The 17,319-nt window shown below is 36.8% G+C and overlaps 1 protein-coding gene across 2 annotated transcripts in view; it reads right to left on the bottom strand.

Moving 5' to 3' along the window:
- Positions 1 to 12,571, bottom strand: part of slc8a4a (solute carrier family 8 member 4a) — an 83,394-nt gene extending 70,823 nt beyond the window's left edge. The window contains exons 1-2 of one of the 2 annotated variants that reach the window (XM_051093238.1): positions 11,882 to 12,571; positions 11,539 to 11,630 (exon numbers count right to left, since the gene is read on the bottom strand). The gene's annotated coding sequence lies outside the window, so the exon portion shown is untranslated. The remainder of the gene's footprint in view (positions 1 to 11,538; positions 11,631 to 11,881) is intronic. The other variant, XM_051093237.1, reaches the window with a different exon arrangement.
- Between the last annotated feature and the right edge of the window lie 4,748 nt (positions 12,572 to 17,319).

Here is a 17,319-nt window from a genome sequence, read left to right as displayed (position 1 = left end):
GCATGAGTGATTTACTCAACCAATTTGTTCAAACACACTGATTCATTAAAGAATGAAATGGCTGCTTTCGACACAGTAGGCAAAAAAATGTATGTGTAAAGAATAGTATGTCTGAATTCACAGCATTTATAAGAGAGTAGGCAAAAAGTACCCGAAAGACTTAGTACTCCCAGCAAGATTATAACATGTGCATCCAATGGACACTTATCTATCCCATGATAGTTGTGAATAGCAGTGAAGCAAAGCAATTGATGCTGGTGGATGGCGGATGTAGTATGTCTGGATTACAACTGCGCTACACACATTCATACTATATAAAAAAATACTTTTCAACGGACATAAAGTGCTTATTCAAAAGAAGTGCCTAATCAGTTTCAGTTAAGATGAGCAACAGTTAATTCTGCATTTGTAATTATTTTTGTTAGTGCAGCAAAAACAAATGTTGGCAAAAAGTCACAATATTATGCCTAAAATGTAAGTTACTCAGTATTAACTTGTTTATTGAACTGCTGTAAGGCAGTTAGTAATAATAATTTTTTAAAAAATACTGCGATTATCAAGTAATCATTCTTGCAGTTGTGCTTTTTGAATATACTGGCAATAGATAATTGTTGATAATTGCAACAACACTCTTGCTCTTTTAAAATATTGCTTAAAGAGAATGTTCATGCAAAAATGAAAATTACCCCATGATTTACTCACCCTCAATCCATCCTAGGTGTAAACTGCTTTCTTCTTTTAGACGAATACAATCAGAGTTATTTTAAAAAAATATTATGGCTCTTCCAACCTTTTTAATGGCAGTGAATGGTTGTTGAGTTTTTGAAGTCCAATAAAGTGCATCCATCCAACATAAAATGTACTATACGATTAATATTTTTACTTAATTAACCAAACAAAAGAAAAACGTGCAACAAGTAGCTAGTATGCAGAGTTTTTGGTTCATTGTTGTGCTGCTGAAAGGAAGACGGTTGAAAGCGGCTTCCTATTTTTATTTTTTATTTTACAAATAATTGATAGGACCCAACACTGCTGTAGCGTATTATGTACTGACCCTCCATGCATCCTAGGTGTATATGACTTCCTTCTTTCAGACGAATGCAATCAGAGTTATATTAAAATTTCTCCTAGCACTCCCAAGCTTTAGAACGGCAGACGGGTGTTCATTGAATTGTTCACTGAATTATGATCGGTGTTTTGTTTTGCTCTCTCCACTGTGGTTCCGCGTTCGTCACTTCTCACCGAGGATTACTCTTCGCCTACGTCCTACGTCATCCACTGGAACTCTAGTGAACGTGTGTACGACAGATTACAGTTCATAAGGTTTTAAATACAGATATTTTTCTTACACAAACACATCGATTTGCTTCAGAAGGCCTTTATTAACCCCCTGGAGCTGTGTTGAGTATTTTTTATGATGGGTGGATGCAGTTTACTGGACTGCCATTATAAAGCTTGGAAAAGCCAGAACATTTTTTAATATACCTCTAGTTGTGTTCATCTGAAAGAACAAAGTCATATACACCTAGGATGGCTTGAGGGTGAGTTAGTAATGGGGTAATTTTCTATTTTCAATTAATCACCATATTTTTATAATAAAATTACAACTGTTCTTGGCTTCTTTTAGAATCTGGTTTAACACCAGTGGTGTTTATTCATTTCAAAAGCATGCACAATAGACATCTACACTGGATAGGGTGTGTCTGAGAAATTGCTTTTCAATAAAAGATAGAATGTGTCCATTCTGTGCTGTTATGTGAAGTCTTCTGTCTAAAGTACTTATCAGGAGCTGTGAGAAACCCTATTGAAGTTGCCTAGTCAAGTGTGAACATTTTCCCATCATTCCGGCACCACTGACCGTGACAGAGGAAAAGGGGACCGGTGGAAAAACCATCAACATGTTCCACCTCCTAATTTACATTCATGCTGTGGAATAGACAGGGGAGCTCAAAAAGCCCTTATTCCATCTGGAAACCTTTAGCATGCCATCATGGGGATAGAGAGGAGGACAGAATGAAAATTAAGTGATAGGAAACAATTTCACAGCGCTTATTCTGCAAAGTCTGACACAATGGCGGGCTTGAAGAATTCAGATTTTATTTGCACTCATTAATCTGGAGGTGGGAATCAATGGGCTCCTCAGTTCCCATGTTCCCTCGACCCAGTGTAAAAATCACAGGTCTGCAGCCAGTATTCTGACTGATGTGTCTCATATGGGGAATTCACCTTTCTTTCAATCCCACGTCAGTCTGCTGCAACAAAGCTTCGACACCGAATCACCAGACAACCTTCAATACAAAAGAATAAAACAAGACAAAAAATGTCTGGAAATCTGCAAGAATCAAAAATTGTTTCAGCGTAAAGAAACAGTTAATCAATAACATGAAAATTTCCTGAAAATGTGCTCACCCTCAGGCCATCCATGATGTAGATGAGTTTGAGTTTGTTTCTTCATTAAAACAGATTTTTAAGCATTTGTAAGACCTATATTTAGCATCACATCACTCTCTCACAAATGGATGCTTTTTAAGTGAATGGATGCCGTCAGAATGAAAGTTGATAATAACAGCTGAAAAAACATTACAATAATTCACAAGTAATCCACACAACTCAATTCCATCAATTAATGTCTTTTGAGGCAACAAGCTGTGTGATTGCACTAAATAAATTCATCACTGAAACATTTTTAACTTCAAACTACAATACAATTCCTCTATAACACTGTTTTTTCCACTGAAAAAGCCACATTTTCTGAATCAGGAGAGAAATATGCACAGATCAAGCATTGCTTCCAACTAAAATAATATTGCTTTCTCCAGTAAAAAAAGAAAAGAAGGAACCTGAAACAGGACAGAAATATGCACAGACCAAGCACCACTGTCACACGAAAACAGACCAAATCAGTAAACAAATATATTGATTCTGATGTGAGATGAGAACATGAGATTATTATAGATTACAGACTTGTATTTTGTCCAATAGCAACAGTTGAAGTTAAAATAATGGTGTTGTTTCTTACAAACATGCAGGTTTTCACTTCACAAAATGTTAACTGATGAACTGGAGTCCATCAGTTGGATTACTTTGTGGATTACTTGAGGATAATGGACGGCACCCATTCACTGCAGATGATCCACTGGTGAGCAAATGATGTAATGCTAAATTTCTCCCAGTCTGTTCAGATGAAGAAATAAACTCATTGGATGGCTTGAGGATTTTTCCTTTAATGTGGATTCAGCACCCTGGACAGCGACTAGAGCCCCAGATCTTATTACAATTTGCCATTGTTGCAAATCATAAAGCTTATTGTATATAATAATTTGGTATATGGGCGTAACTGCAAGCTAAACTATTTTAGCAAAAGTGCTGTGTTGCACAGGAATCTTCTGATAGTTTAATAAAATTATGGGCCTGGTGTAAAACTGGCCAACATGAATACAGCAGGTGGGAAATGTATTTTAAGACGCTCTAAAAGCTGAATAATAAAAGGGCATATGCAGCAGATACAAATAGTGTTGTTAGAGGAGGTAAGTTATGCATTTGATTGTGTAAAAAATCCAATTGGCTGAGTCTTTGATAAATGGGCCGCAATAACTAGTTCACAATTATAGGAGCGCTCTCTGGAATGTTTGTTTTGGATATCTCCCAAAGTCCCAACGAGTCAAAGTGTATTTGATTAATGCTATTATATAATTACCCAGTTTTGGCATTCATTACAGGATGTACAAACAAACATCACAGTCAAGGAACAGGAAGTAGGTTTTCTTAAAATATGCATTGAGAGTCATGATTATAAACAGAACGAGGGAAGGAGCAGGAAGGAAGGACAGAGGGGAAGCAAGAGAAAGGCATAAGCCTCATGAAGCAACTACAAAATGCAAATAAATTGCTGAAACCCAGAGGAGCCATCATCAGTGTCTCTGTAGAGACACGCTACAACCCCATTCCCTGCGTCCAAAATGCTAGAGGCAAAACAGCGTGCTGATATTAAATCTAAATTGAAGTTCCTGCATGAGGGCTGGCACCTTGAAAACAACAAGGGAGATCAAAGACATTTTCCTCACATACAGAATTATTTGGCTACATTAGCTGAGGCACTTACAAACAGCAATTATTAATACTGATTGAAGTCTTGATGGCTGTGTAAGGCTGATCGTATTAATGAACCAATTTGAGATTTCCAGGGCAGAGAATATATAAATATATAAAACACCACTCAACTGACAACAATGAAATATTTGAATAATATTGTAAAAATGATATTGTATTACATTATAGAATATTAAGTGCATAAATTTTCAAACATTTCACATTTCAAAATTTATATTGATAGTTTATTGATAGTTTAATTAAAAAATTTTGAACACTTTATTTTAGAGTCTCTTAACTTTGCTAATTAGCATTCATATTAGTAGACTATTATTTATTAGTACCAATTAAGCACATCTTAAAGGAGAAGTCCACTTCCAGAACAAAGATTTACAGATGTACTCACCCCCTTGTCATTCAAGATGTTCATGTCTTTCTTTTTTCAGTTGTACAGAAATTATCTTATTTGAGGAAAACATTTCAGCATTTTTCTCCATATAGTGGACTTCTATTTTGCCCCGAGTTTGAACTTCCAAAATGCAGTTTAAATGCGGCTTCAAATGATCCCAAATGCGGTTGTAAACAATCCCAGCCTTGAGGGTCTTATCTAGCGAAACGATTGGTTATTTTCATAAAAATAATACAATTTATTTACTTTTTTAATGTCAAATGCTTATCTTGTCTTACTATGCCTGGACTGTTTTTTCCGGTTCATGACAGTTAGGGTATGTCAAAAAATTCCCCATCTCATGTTCTCCCTCAACTTCAAAATCATCCTCTATCGCTGTTTTACTTTTTTTGTTAATCTTCTTTGAATGTTCACTTTGCAAAGACTGGGTTGGTACTTCTGCAGCGATGTAGGATTATATTAAAATGATTTTTGAAGTTGAGGGAGAAAATAAATCAGTTTTTTCGACATTCCCTAACTGTCTTGGGCCAGAACACACAGAGTTTAGGGAGAGCAAGACAAGACGAGCGTTTGAGATTAAAGAGGTGGATTACTTGGGTTGTTACCGACAACTGGTGAAAATTTCAAGTCAACAGCACCTTTGGAAATATATTTACTGAGAAAATTTTTTTTTTTTTCACCGATTGTTTCGCTAGATAAGACCCTTCTTCCTCAGCTGGGATCATTTACAACTGCATTTGGGATCGTTTGAAGCTGCATTTAAACTGCATTTTGGAAGTTCAAACTTGGGGCACCATAGCAGTCCATTATATAGAGAAAAATCCTGAAAAGTTTAACTCAAAAAACATAATTTCTTTACGACTGAAGAAAGAAAGACATTAGCATCTTTGAGTGGGGGTGAGTACATTATCTGTACATTTTTGTCCTGGAAGTGCACTTCAAAAAAAAAAGTTTTTGAACAGTAAGATTTGAAATGTTTTTTTTTTTTTAAAAGAAGTCTCTTCTGCTCACCAAGCCTGCATTTATTTGATCCAAAACACAGCAAAAGCAGTAATATTGTGAAATATTTTTACTATTTAAAATCACTGCTTTCTGTTTGAATATATTTTAAAATGTAATTTATTCCTGTGATCAAATCTAAATTTTCAGGATAATTACTTCAGTCTTCAGTGTCACATGATCCTTCAGAAATCATTCTAATATGCTGATTTGCTGTTCAAGAAACATTTATTATTATTATTATAATTCTTATCAATATTTAAAGAGCTGAGTACATTTTTTTTCAGGATTCTTTGATGGAGGCTTGTTGAGCAGAAAAGACTTCTTTTAAAAAAAAAACATTTCACATCTTACTGTTCAAAAACTTTTGACTGGCAGTGTAAGTACTAATAAACAGCCAGTATGTTAATAATATGCATGCTAGTGAGAATTGCTCCCTAAACTAAAGTGTTACCATATACATTTAATAATTTCTAATAAACCAATGATGAACAATGGAAGATGGAAAATATTTGAAAGTTCTAAATTATATAAAGCTTTTTTTTTTTTTTTTTTTTTTTTTTTATTCTGATTGCAGTTTTGATTGCAGCTTCAATTTAAACTTCAAATATACCTAAACCACTATCTGTTGCTCAAGCTTCTACTCCCAGTTATTCCTTGGTTAATATTGTCCTCTAAATTATTTGAAGCTGCCAGATTTCTGAAAGCTACAGCCAGGACCATGCTACGTGACTATGATGAAGTGCTTTTGCCAAACATTTTGGCAAATTTGAGACAGGTGAGAGTGTTCTTTTGGAAAGCTGGTCTCCTCCTCGATTTTTTTCCTAGTCTTCATGCGGTAAAATGAGTGTACTTATTCATTCCTGCCATACTGTTCTTTTCAACCATTTCAAGGATTGTTGTTGTAGTGATTTTACTTGGGACAGGGGGGAATGGTGTTCTTGTTATCTTCAGGTACACATTTTCTACATGGCCACAGGTTCTTAGCAATATTTTACACTTCACAGCTTTTTTCAGCATCACCTCTTTCTCTGGGGTCTTCAGACATTGCTTTTGATCATGGCTTGAGTCCTACTATGAAAAAACACTCCTGAATAGCAAAAGGAACGAATCTTGAATTTGTTGTACAGGGAAGGGCCGTTAAACTCTGAACTGTCCGTAATCAACCAGCCATATGACCAAATAACACATAAGCGCTGTTCCAAAACTTAGTGAGATGCCTGCAGAGAAAGCAATTTAAGGCATCATATGCACATTAAGGCTGTTCCAGAAGATAGTCATCTTAATTATGCTCCCTCCTAAGATACTGTACCTCACAGTCACATGCATTGTTTCCAGAAAAGACAATTCCAGAAGGTTCTTTAAAGGGGTTATCGGATGCCCATTTTCCACAAGTTGATATGATTCTTTATGGGTCTTAATGAAAAGTCTATAACATGCAGGTGCATCTCAATAAATTAGAATGTCGTGGAAAAGTTCATTTATTTTAGAAATTTAACTCAAATTGTGAAACTTGTGTATTAAATAAATTCGGTGCACACAGACTGAAGTAGTTTAAGTCTTAACTTAACAAATTAGAATACTTCGTAAGACCAATAAAAAAAAACATTTTTAGTGAATTGTTGGCCTTCTGGAAAGTATGTTCATTTACTGTATATGCACTCAATACTTGGCAGGGGCTCCTTTTGCTTTAATTACTGCCTCAATTCAGCGTGTAATGGAGGGGATCAGTCTGTGGCACTGCTGAGGTGGTATGGAAGCCCAGGTTTCTTTGACAGTGGCCTTCAGCTCATCTGCATTTTTTGGTCTCTTGTTTCTCATTTTCCACTTGACAATACCGCATAGATTCTCTATGGGGTTTAGGTCTGGTGAGTTTGCTGGCCAGTCAAGCACACCAACACCATGGTCATTTAACCAACTTTTTGTGCTTTTGGCAGTGTGGGCAGGTGCCAAATCCTGCTGGAAAATGAAATCAGCATCTTTAAAAAGCTGGTCAGCACAAGGAAGCTTGAAGTGCTCTAAAATTTCTTGGTAAACGGGTGCAGTGACTTTGGTTTTCAAAAAACACAGTGGACCAACACCAGCGGATGACACTGCACCCCAAATCATCACAGACTGTGGAAACTTAACACTGGACTTCAAGCAACATGGGCTATGAGCTTCTCCACCCTTCCTCCAGACTCTAGGACCCTGGTTTCCGAATGAAATACAAAACTTGCTCTAATCTGAAAAGAGGACTTTGGACCACTGGGCAACAGTCCATTTCTTCTTCTCCTTAGCCCAGGTAAGATGCCTCTGACGTTGTCTGTGGTTCAGGAGTGGCTTAACAAGAGGAATTCGACAACTGTAGCCAAATTCCTTGACACGTCCATGTGTGGTGGCTCTTGATGCCTTGACCCCAGCCTCAGTCCATTCCTTGTGAAATTCTTGAATCGATTTTGCTTGACAAGGTCTCAAGGCTGCGGTTCTGTCGGTTGGTTGTGCATCTTTTTCTTCCACTCAACTTTCTGTTAACATGCTTGGATACAGCACTCTGTGAACAGCCAGCTTCTTTGGCAATGAATGTTTGTGGCTTATCCTCCTTGTGAAGGGTGTCAATGATTGTCTTCTGGACAACTGTCAGATCAGCAGTCTTCCCCATGATTGTGTAGCGTAGTGAACCAGACCATTTTGAAAGCTCAGGAAACCTTTGCAGGTGTTTTGAGTTGATTAGCTGATTGGCATGGTCTAATTTGTTGAGATAGTGAATTTGTGGGTTTTTGTTAAATGTGAGCCAAAATCATCACAATTAAAACAACTTTTCCACGACATTCTAATTTATTGAGATGCACCTGTACTGTTAAAAATTCTCAATGGTTGTGTAAAACAACACCCTTTTTAACTTGTCAAAATGAGCTCTGCAAAAATCATCCCATTCTGAGGGATTGTTCCTTTAAATGCAAATGAGCTCTGCGTCCTTCACAAACAAATGTAATAAACTGCATCTTCAGTGGCTCAGATGTTGGGAGTAAATGACGACCACTATATTTATTATTACATCCAGCAACACAACACCTCAGTCGCTCAATCGGAGATATTCTTGTCTAACCTACATCCCTGCTCCGGCATCGAAACAATGGAGGTCGGACTGTTACAGCTGATCTGAGGTAAGACGCTCATGTCAATCAACTATCGTAGGAGCAGCCTCTGTCGGTGTGACGCCACACTGATAGGCATCTGAGAATGGCTCGATTTGAAAAAGTTTGATTTGACCCTGTTTAAACCTACATTTAGCTTTGTCCACTTGGAACTGGAACTTAATACCAGGAGTAAACAAAAGGCAGCTTTCTGTGCAGGCACAAAGTAGCTCACTACATTTTAAAACAGATCTTTAGACAAATGATTCACACTGCGTAAAAGCTCAAAAAGCTCTAAAAGGGCTGAGAAAACAGGCAAAAATATCTCATAATAAGGCTACATATTTAAATTATATATAACACAGCTTGACATAGCTTGCTTACCTCAATTGTGCAGAGACTCGAAAAGGGCAAGATATTTTAATGGTTCGCTTGGCTGAATTTTACAGTGCTAACAATTTGTAAGGGGCAGGCGAGCTGTGGACTAGGGGTGAAATATAAAGGCTTTAGTGCTGGGCCCCTGGCTCTGCGTTAATAATGGTGGTTGAGCTGCAAGTGGAGGCGAGAAGAACGCCATTTGGAGGCTTTGGATTCTCAGTGAGGAGGGTGATACTAAAGGGATCACACTTTGAGAACCGGCAGACATAAACACAAGTGCACTGAAAGAACCTCAGATTTAGAACAGAACTTTAAGCTTACACAAAAATGCAAGATTTAAACATCCAATTTTCTGGATGTTTTGCACACATAATTCTTTTGCCACGTACGGAGCTCCCTGGACAGACTTGCTGGCTTTACAACCCTATGGAAACTCTTGCTTGTAACAAAATTGGGTTTCTAAATCTTGGCCGACATAATTCGCATCTTCCGGAGCTTTCAGAGCGAGAGGATGAACAAATATTCCGACACGCCACATAATGAAAGAAGCAGCAGCGGTGGAAACAAACCACTTTCTGAATTCCGCCTTTAGCAAGAGTGGGATTATTTTCAGTTCGCCAGAAACATTAAGATTAGCTCAAGCTGTGAGTAATGGTTCCAGGCATTAGGGGAAAAGAAAAAATGCTAGTGAAACCAAGACCTCCAACAGGAGAACGCATAGCAGTTTGTAACTAAACAGCATCAGCCAGACCAGACTATGAATTTTGAGAAGAAATCTAAATCAAGCCTTTAGGGGAAAAAAAAAAAACATAATATATGTCGCACTAATGATCACATGATGTATACACCACAGGCAGTGCTAATGACATACATGATTCAAGCCTAAAAATAGATATTTCAGACTATTTCATGACATCAGCCAAAGTGAAAACGGACAGGACTGATTTGAAATGCAATCTGCAAGAGTATCATTTGCCTTCAGTCTGTTTTGATGCAGCATAATTGTATAACAAACAGAATTAAAGCCATAATTGATTTCCCTAGTGAGGATGTGTCATACGAGTGCAGGTCTATCAAATGCATCTTGCCCTCTGTTTATCAAAATGACCATTTGTTATATGTGACCCTGGACCAAACCACAAAACCTGTATTAAGTAGCAAGGGTATATTTTTAGCAATAGCCAAAAATTATATATGTTTCTTTAATGGCAATAATCATTAGGATATTAAGTAAAGATCATGTTCCATGAAGATACTTTGTACATTTCCTACCATAAATATATCAAAACTTAATTTCTGATTAGTAATTTGCATGGCTAAGAACTTCATTTGGACAACTTCAAAGGCGATTTTCTCAATATTTAGATTTTTTTGCACCAGCAGATTGCAGGTTTTCAAAAAAAGTTGTATCTCGGCCAAATTTTGTCCTATCCTAACAAACCATACAGGGAGAGGAAAAAGGAAAATGTAAAGAAATTGACCCTTATGACTGGTTTTGTGGTCCAGGGTCACATAAGTAAGTTAAAAGGATAAATGATCCAAAAATAACAATTCTGTCATCATGTAACCATACACTCTTAAAAAAAAAATGAAGGTTCCAAAAGCAGGTTTTCAAAGCAATTCCATAAAAGAACCATTTCAGGTTCCCAGAAGAACCTTTCAGCAAACAGTCCTAAAAAAAACATTTTTCTTATTGTGACATTTTAGTAATCTAAATAAAAACCTTTTTCCACTGCAAACAACCTATAGTGCAATGGAAATGTTAATGGTTCTTCACAAAACCATCGATGTCCATAAAGAACCTTTATTTTTAAGAGTGTATATTGTTCTAAAACTGTAAGACTGTCTTTGTTTTTGTCTTTTTTTGAAGAATGTTTTTACCCATACAATAAAAGTCAATGGGGTTTAAAAACTGTATGTTTAATGGTTTTACATATGGGACTAAAACGTCATCGTGTGAGTTCTGAAGAAGAAAGTCAGTCATACAGGTTTGGACCGACATGAGGGTTAAACAACAGTATAAATTATGACCGAATTTTCATTTTGGGGTGAACAATTCCTTTTGAAGTGTAATATTCAAAAGCAAAAAAACAGCACATTCCTGTCTAAAAGAGAGGAGAATATGCCAAAATCAGCCAGAGGTTTTGTTACGCACCACACAAGCACAGTGGGAGAGAAATAAGCCTACACAATGCAGAGGAGATTTTTTAACGTCTCAATTCCATGAAGAAGCTCCCCATTAGGATAGTTTTTGATCTCAAGTCAATGCATCTGGAAGCTCAGGGTTTCCCTACATACCACAGCATACTGGCGTATCACATTCTATGTTTATCCGAAACAGGTGGGCAGCCTCTGTAGTGAGAGTAGGAGAGCGTTTCCATGAGAACTGTGCCTGCTAAGTATTCACAGCCAGTATGAAAACTATGTGGCGCTTACTACTAGTTATGCGGGGCCAGTAGGAAACATTTAAGAAGGAACGCTAGTTATATGCATAGAGAAGACTAACTTGATTGAACCGTTCCAGTACAGGAGTAAAGTCAATCTTACCTGCTCTGACAGACAGACGTGCGTTAACAGAGGTTCATTGTGTTGGGTAGCTCCTGTATAGGCTGAGAGAAATTTGACAAGCAACTTTGCACCTGAAAAAAATGTTTAAATGTATGTATGTTTAATTAAAGAATGTCTATACAATTTCGAATGTCTGAACGTGAGAGTTTCTTTTCATAGAATCGTCATTCTGACAATAACCTGAAAACATGGAGGCTGCGGTCTGTTACTCATGTGTTGCGATCGATTCGCTATGTTTGTGTATAAGCTATTAAAGCTGCCGAGTGGTTGAATGATACTGTGTCAGTTGTATTGTAATGTGGAGTAAATTCGTTGTACTTACAAAGACGGTGTGTGGATTCCGCTGGACTCCAACACTCGCTGTTGACTCGCTATTCTGTAGTTCGGTTTAATTCACAGTGAATGAGCTCGGTGCGCGAAGCTCATGTCTCCATGGAGCAGCGGTGATGCGAGCGAGCTCTACAGCGGTGCCGTTCTGGATTTGACAGTGCAGACAATAAAAACAACTAACAAAAACACGCACAATCCAAATCAAGTTGTAGACTCGAAGCAAGGCTGATTTAAGAAACTGTATCTCGCGGCGAGACACAAGCGCGTCTTACGAAGACGAGACGAATTCGAATAAAAAAGTGAGCGACGAAAGATCTTCGAGATGTTTTGGTGACACCAGCTGCAGCCTATTCACATAATTCCAAACACTAGAAAAAATAAACAAAAAGCCTGCTTCCAGAATTTTAGAGAAAAATGAGAGTGCTGAAAAAAATAGGCTTTCTATAAAAAAGCGGAGTCTATATAATACACTTGGGGAAAGAGAAAGGACGAGGCGTATTAGGAGAATGATCAGAGCCGCACATGGACGTGTGGAGCCAGAGGGAATGAATGAGAAGATGCTAACTATACGCTCGCATCAGCATCAGCCTCGCCATGCGGATGGATGAGACGGGCGGAGTATGCTGGAAAAGGTAATATGGAAATGAACACTCCGTTTCTTTTTTTGGCGAATGGGATTGTGCAGAACGCCGAGACAGGGTGCGAAAAGCGGCATTGGACTGCAGAAAGAGGGGAGGGGACATTTTGCTATACAGGTTTGCTGGAGTGTCAGCCAACAGAGCGAGCCAACGCTGGACGATAATTCATCAAATTGGCACTGATGTAGCACAGACATATTAGAAATGCTAATTACCTTGGCCAGGGTGTAAAAACACGTGCACATCAAGAGCTAAATCAATGTTGTACCCTCAACGTTGAACCCTCTGACCCCTACTGGTGTCCACTGATTCAATAATGACACTTAGCAAACAATAACTGTAGTGGTCCAAAGGTGAACAGCAGTTTCATTGAATCTCCTGTCAGGTTAGGGATATAAAAAAAGAATATAGCATCTAGTACACTTTCTTTAGGTTATTTGTTTGTTTTCCCCATTTCAGAATGTTTGTATGCAAAATTCCCAGCTAACAATTTTTGGTTCTTAGAACGTTCTAAGAACTTTAGTTTTTGGTTTCCAGAACATTCCCAAGAACAAAAAGCCAGGAATGTTTTCTTATCGTAAATAGAACGTTCTCTGTAGGTTCTCCTAATCTAAAGGGAACGATCTACTTACATTCCCTGCTGAAAAAAACAGCTAAAACCAGCCTAGGCTGGTTGGCCAGTTTAAGCTGGAAGTAGCTGGTTTTAGCTGGTCTCCCATCCTGGCCAGGCTGGTTGTTCCAGCTGGTCTCCCAGTCTGACCAGCTAAGACCAGCCTGGAAGTGGCCAAAACCCCTCTAAAACCAGCCTGTTTACCAGCTAAGACCAGCCTGGATGACCAGCTAAAACCAGCGAACCAGCAAGAGGGAACCATATGGGAAGGTTAGGGGAATGTTCTGTGTTTGCTGGAATATCTTCCACTCTAATATGTCATAGTCTCTCTCGGCCGTGGAATTAAACTCCCACGCTGAGAAAGAAATTAAAACAAAAAACAAAACAAAACAAAATTAAAGCTTAAATTAGAGCTGCAAGCAGCGTTGAGAGGGCCCTTGCACCCAGCAGTGAACAGTGGGCAATATGCATTTAAAGTGGTAAATATAGAAGCAATATCTCAGTGTGCCAAACTTCCTGCTACCATCAAACTTTGTCAGGACACCATGGACACGCACTTTCACAAAAACTCAAGAATTCAGCATTACAAAGGTCTTTAGAGTAGACTGACCAAATATAATGTTGATGTCAGTCAATCTTTATGAGGGGTTTTATTTCAAGCATGTTTAGGCCCTAAAAATACGATTCATTTTGGAGAAGAAGAAGAATCTGAACAGTTCCAATAGGGTCCTTGCACCACTGGTACAACAACGAAATCGTGCCAAACAGTATAAACAGTATAGTAGTAGGAACCTTCATTTATTTTACTCTGACTGGACCTTAAACCTGTGTCCATCCAAGATTGTCAATAGCCACTATAAGCATTAAGAGTTCATGTGTGAACAGGACCTTTTAAAAAAAAATACCGGTAAGTTAATTCTGGCAATTTACTGGTATTGTTGGGATATTTTATTCAAAAATATAACTTATGGTTACAACCATAATCAATACACTGATCAATATGGTGATTGTTTTGATATTTGATGTCTTAAAAAAGACTGTGAGTCTCTCCAACATTCAAAGTACTGTGCTTTCCATTGGACAGCACGGATGAACTTGAGTCAACCAGTGAACTTTGGGTGACTTTAAAGAAGAACAGTGGGAGGGGTGAGATAAAAAATATTAGAAAAATAGTTCAAACTAGCAAGAGTCTACGATTAGAAAGTAAACCAGGAGGAGTACAAATTAACTGTGGCAAAACCAGTGGTGTAAGACCAATCAGAGCCCGAGCTACCATATTTTGGTTGTAAGGACTGATAAGAATAAGGTATAAAAGCTGATGCGGTGGCGGTCATCTTGGCTTTATTGTCTTTCTTTGACATCTGGAACTCTTGAGCTTTATTGAAAAATTTGAGAAGACTATTGTTTGCTCCCCGACAGTATGAGAAGTTATAACATTACCACTAATGTGCTCTGTGTAAAAACAAAATGAGATTTTTGCCAGTTCTAGTACATTATCAATCTTTTTCAAATTCAATAGACCAATTTGGTGTTTGCAAACAGTGATGATGGTTTTTGTGGGCCTATCTGGTAGCAGAAAATGACAGTTTTCAAGTAGCAGTCTATGGAAGCCATGGAATATAAATATGAAATGATATGGAAAAGGTACATTTAAATTTATATTTTAAAATTCTGACTTTATTCTCACAATCCTAAGGTTATATCTCACAATTCTGGTAAGAAAAATCAACTTGTTATTCTCTCCTTTCTCATCAGCTCAGAATGATGAGTTTATACTCCACACTTCTGGATTTTTTCCTCAGAATTGACAAACTCGCTATCAGTTTTTAATTGACAAGAAAGAAGTTACTTTTTTCAAATAAGTAATGCCAGTTACTTTTCCCCCCACTTAATGATTAAAAGCTCTCCTGTCCCCATGTTGAGAGAAATCAAGAGTAGGATGTTAGTTATAGAATAAATGTGAACATGCATTAATTCATCTCACTCACAAAAAACAGATTCAGTATTCCTCAAAATAAATAAAAACAGTGAAATTCAACTCAGAATATGACGCAATACTGCAAATAATTAAATATGTTAAATAAATCAAATATCCTTTATGCATTTAATCCCATTTTATTAACCGATGTCTTTGCTGCCGACCTTCAATGATCCAATTCAGCCATACTAATAAGCAAAAATTACTCAAGATAATCTAACATTTGTTTTCCTTTTTTTTTTTTATTGCTGAAGAGTTGACTTTTTTTTAACAAATGTGAATTTACTTTTCTCAAAGTCTGAGGCCTTTGGTGTGAAAAGGCTTTTACATTTGTCAAAAATATAACTTTCTATATTAAAAACAAACAAGCAAGCCCTGTCCAGATTTAAAAAGTAACACAAAAGAAAAGTAACGCATTATTTTCCATAAAAATTAACTAAGTAACATAATTAGTTACTTTTTTGGGGAGTAACTCAATATTGTAATGCATTACTTTTAAAAGTAACTTTCCCCAACACTGCTCACTATTGTGGAGTTAAATTTGAGTAATAAAGTCAGAACTAACTAAGAGATATAAACTTGAATTTGCAAGAAAAAGTCAGAATTGTAAGATAAAATAGGAAAATGTTCATGTTGTAAATGCAGGGCCAAAACAATATGTCCCCTATGAACTGCATATGTGAATATTATGTTAACCTACTGTTTAAATCAAATTTATGCTTTAAAAGTATTCATAGCAGGTTTCATTCATAGTATGTTCACTGAAACGTCTGTGTTTAGCTTCAAATGGCGTATTTGATGACAGTATTCTATAAAAATGACTTGCATTCTGATTCTGACATTCAAAGGCACAACAATACTGTACATTTTTTCTCCTATTCCATGGATTTTACTTACTTCTCTCCATTTGTTACCAGTGTTTTTCTGTCATCACAATGTGCGCACAGCTTCAAGTGACGTAGCTGTGACGTCTACTCCGAATTGGTCTATGCATTCACAAATTCAGTTGGTAAATTGGCTGCAATACATATTGTGATTTCACACATTTTTATGTGTTTACATAAATTTCCCTTAAACACCTCCAGAATGCATTTGGATGTGCACATCTGTGAGTTTGTTGTTTTAAAAGAGTCATACTCTGACAGTCATTCACAATGTAAAACATCGCCGAGAACTAAAACTAAAGAACTAAAACTGCTTATTCAAACGTGAATATCTAACTCACAAAAAGGCAGTCTTCATGTTATATGTTTATCAGAGGAATAACATTATATTTTTCAAGCAGCTACTTTTCAATTTTGTTTATATAGCTACAAAACGAAAATGCATGTACACAACAGACACACATATTCTGCTATGTTATAGACTTAGTAAAGATTATATCACAAATGCAACCCTGGACTACAAAACCAGTCTTAAGTAGCACAGGTATATTTGTAGCAATAGCCAAAAATACATTGTATGGGTCAAAATTATTGATTTTTCTTTTTTGCCAAAAATCATTAGGATAGTAGTAAGTAAAAATCATGTTCCATGAAGACATTTTGTACATTTTCTACCGTAAATATATAAAAACTTAATTTTTGATTAGTAATATGCATTGCTAAAACCTTCATTTGAACAACTTTAAAGGCGATTTTCTTAATACTTTTTTTTTGCACCCTCAGATTTCTGATATTCACCCAAATGTCTTATCCTAACAAACCATACATTGATGGAAAGCTTATTTATGCAGCTTTCAGATGTATATAAATGTATATAAATACAACAAAACTGTCCCTTATAACTGGTTTTGTGTTCCAGGGTCACATATGTTTTTATTCATTTTGAGAAATACTGAATATGTTTTTTGTGAGTGAGATGAATTAATGCATGTTCACATTTTTTCTATAACTAACATCTTACTCTTGATTTCTCTCAACATGGGGACAGGAGAGCTTTTAATCAATAAATGGGGGGGAAAGTAACTGGCGTTACTTATTTGAAAAAAGTAACTCAGATATTTTCTTGTCAATTAAAATCTGATAGCGAGTTTGTCAATTCTGAGGAAAAAATCCAGAAAATGCATGTACACAACAGACACACATATTCTGCTATGTTATAGACTTAGTAAAGATTATATCACAAATGCAACCCTGGACTACAAAACCAGTCTTAAGTAGCACAGGTATATTTGTAGCAATAGCCAAAATTACTGATTTTTC

The sequence above is a fragment of the Labeo rohita genome, chromosome 21 (genome assembly GCF_022985175.1).
Source record: "Labeo rohita strain BAU-BD-2019 chromosome 21, IGBB_LRoh.1.0, whole genome shotgun sequence".
NCBI classification, from domain to species: Eukaryota; Metazoa; Chordata; class Actinopteri; order Cypriniformes; family Cyprinidae; genus Labeo; species Labeo rohita.
This window is presented reverse-complemented; position numbering and strand designations above follow the sequence as displayed.